We start from the raw sequence: 3470 nt of genomic DNA, 5'->3' as shown, positions 1-3470 counted from the left end.
TTCTTGTTCCTGTCTGCGAGGTTCTTGGTTAGAAAAGCGATGGCTTATCGGTCTTATTTATATGACCGCCTGTAGGGTGTGGGAAGACTTCATTACGGTAACCCAGGATAGTTCACCTCCCCCATCCGAGTATGCGGAGTCCCAGGCACGTGTTATCTTCTTGTTACAGCAACCGATAGTTTGCTTCTTCCCGTCCAAGTTCATAGAAGTCCCAAGCACGTCTTATCTCGTTGTCACAGTAACCCGGGGTCATTCACTTCCCCCCGCTATTGCACAGCCGCCAGCGTGATGGCCAGCTGCGGATCTCGGCATCTGGGTGAGAGGACCTGCATTACATCAGTGAGTTCGCTAATGAGCCAAACAGGACATTGCATATGTATGATATGTTAATCAGCACAAGTTTTATTATCCACCCCTGCGGTGCTTTCCCTTGAGCTTCACTCCCAAGCAGGGCCCCGCTGCGTCGGGTCCCCGTTTTGATTAGCGTTGGGGCTCCCACCGTGGTAATGCTATGCTTTCCACAAAGCCAAAGCTTTCACTCGCTGAGTGTTGTGCCTCGTCCCTGAGGGATTCGCACCTGCTCTTTGCTCCCGACACCGCCTTTGTGTCAAAAAGAGGTGTAACAGTTTGCAACAAGACACTGATGTTCTATGCAAGTACAGTTATATTGGATATGTTGGCTGCATTTAGTTATGTGTTAATTTTAGGAGGAAATACTTAATATTTTATTGTGAACTAAAAAAAAAAAATTTCATTTCCTTATGCCTCTTCAGGTGATCTATGCTCTGTTATTCATTTTAGAAGAGAGAAATAATTGCAAAAACACAATTGGAATTTCCTGGAAAAAAATTCTGAACAATGCAATGATTATGTAATAGGGAATTGAAACAATAGAAAAAGCAAGATTAGATTAGTGAGGTAGTAAAATGCTGATAAGTTCTGTATACAATATTTGGTATGTAAAATCTCCCCTTTTAAGTGGCATTGTTTGCCTTTAGATGAGTAACCATCTCATTTGGAATAAAATGTGTTTTTCCTGAGTGGGAACAGTTTGTCAAGCAAGCCAGATTACTCTGTGTGGCTGTCCTATCCCTCCTCATCATTTCTCACTTCATACTTGAAGAAACTTGTCCAGAAGTGACTTTATATTTTATTCCAATTCCTTGATAAAGTATTTAATAGCATCACACCTATCACTGATTTGCAATCCTTTGAGAAGTGTCTATTAGACGATGATTCCCTACGAGCTACTTTTTGAGATCTCCCAGCTAGGTAGTTCCTAATTTGTTACGGAGGTGCTTGGTTAATCCAACATGGTACTGTATTTCGAATTGGACTATCGCACAGTAATCAGTTCACAAATATCTCATGATAGAGCTACATTGTTAGTTTAAATTCATAATTGCATTAAAAATAATAAAAATTGAATAAATGTGGTAGTGATTGACACTGATTATATTTTCATCCTTTAATTCATTATTGATTGAATTCTGTATCAGCTTTACTGTTATTTTTGTGGAACAGATGTTAAGCAGATTTTCCAATAATTTTGCAGGTCACACCCTCTGCCTTTTTTGAAAATACTATGTCTTCTTGGTGATATTGTAAGAGTCATTAAGAATAAAGAGAGTAAACTGCTGCTGAAGGTCTTATGCAAGTTTTTTAAAATTACTGTGTGAAATGTATCCAGGCACATGCTTTTAAAAGTACTTCAGGTTAAAGATTTACCTCCATCTGTTTTCCTAGCGTATCAAAAAATAACATGACCTGATGGTCATGGTATGAAATTACATCATCCCACTTTTTCTGAAATATTAGACAGAAAAATTAGCTAAATTCTTCTGTGTGTGGTTTTGGGGTTTTTTTTCCATATCAATATGAAATAAGGATTATTTTCAGTTTGTCTTTAGCAGTCACTGAAGCCTTGCAAACAGTAAGGACCAATTCCTTTTTAAACACCTCCACACTACTGGTTAGCGAAACTTTTAAACTTACCTTTGCAGCCAGCATGCTCAGGTGATAGAGGGGAAGTATTCACAAAAGCGGCGTTATAAAAGTTGCCTCTTAGTTCCAGAGGAGTCTCACTTGTTCTGATTTCATAACTTGCAGATGAAAATACAAATATTAGAAGATATTGTCATGTACGTTAGCTATCATTCAAACTTTTGATCTCTTTCAAAATAATTTCTTTTCAAAATATTTTCAAAGTACTACTTAGTTAGTATCAGTTTCATTAGTTAGTTCACCTACCGGGAAAAATAAATGCAGCATGGCAGGTTGATGTGCAAAAAACTTATTTTATTACCTAAACTGAGTGCTTGAATGATTAAATTTTTCACAGCACAGCACTGAAATGAATAGATGATGGCAGTCATCATGAACCCACACTGAAGTCTCTCAGTATTTCTGACTTCACTGAATTTGACCTTGCACTAAGTGAAGTAAAATTCCTATTTCTTGTCCAAATTTGATGTTTCTTTCCATTCTTTCCTTACATTCACAGAGTATACGTCTCTCTTCCATGAGTAGCAAAAATGCTACAACATAGTGAAAGCGAGCCTTCCATCCAAATTCCAAGAAGCTCTTTCTAAAAACATATTGGCTAATTCAATTTAAAATCTTTGCAGGAGCCGAGCAAGAATGAAGCCCTGGAACCACTGCACAAGATTCCCACTGGTGTCGGTGAGACTAAACTCCGTTACAGATCTTGTGTTGTGTGATGTGTATCACACTGAATTACTAGAATAGCACATTTAAGCCATTTATAGTTAACAAAAATTTGATTAATGATGAAGAATGAGAAATGTTGAGTCTTCAGTTTCTGCTACAAAATACAGACAAAAATGGGGTTGGCGCTTGTACAGGTGCTTCCAGATGCAACAAAATACTGTTGATAAAGGTTGGGAGCTCACTTAAAATGCCCACAGAAAATCTATTCATTTTCCAATTTCACCTTGGGCCGGAGGCAGGATAGCAAGCCAAAAACATACCTTGGCCTTCATCAAAATCATTTCCTGGGGCAGTCCACGATAAAATGACCTTATCGTCTTCTATTCTGGCATCAGGATGAATAATTTTACATGGCGGAAACACATCAGCATAAGGTCCCATTGGAATTGCAGACACTGAAGGAGCCTTCTGCAGCTGTTCCATGGAAAGCTCCTCTTCTGATCTGAGTATCATTTTTCATAGCGGAGGGTCTTGATGGGTTCATCTTGATTTTACCTCAAGCTTTAAAAAATGCTGGTTAATCTTAACTATATGCATATTCTTGTAGTATGCAGGTGACCTGAACTTCACCTCACTATATGGTTTTAAATCTGAAAAATCCATTAACCTAAATTAAGTACAATAATTTCTAGTGCAATAGGTATTTCTTTACCTTTTCAAGAGTGCTAATTACTAAGAAAGCTAATATGAAAGTGAAGTAACTGTTACTTGTTATAAAATAATTACAGGAGAGTTTAATT

This window comes from Aptenodytes patagonicus, chromosome 5 (genome assembly GCF_965638725.1).
Source record: "Aptenodytes patagonicus chromosome 5, bAptPat1.pri.cur, whole genome shotgun sequence".
Taxonomy (NCBI): domain Eukaryota; kingdom Metazoa; phylum Chordata; class Aves; order Sphenisciformes; family Spheniscidae; genus Aptenodytes; species Aptenodytes patagonicus.
This window is presented reverse-complemented; position numbering follows the sequence as displayed.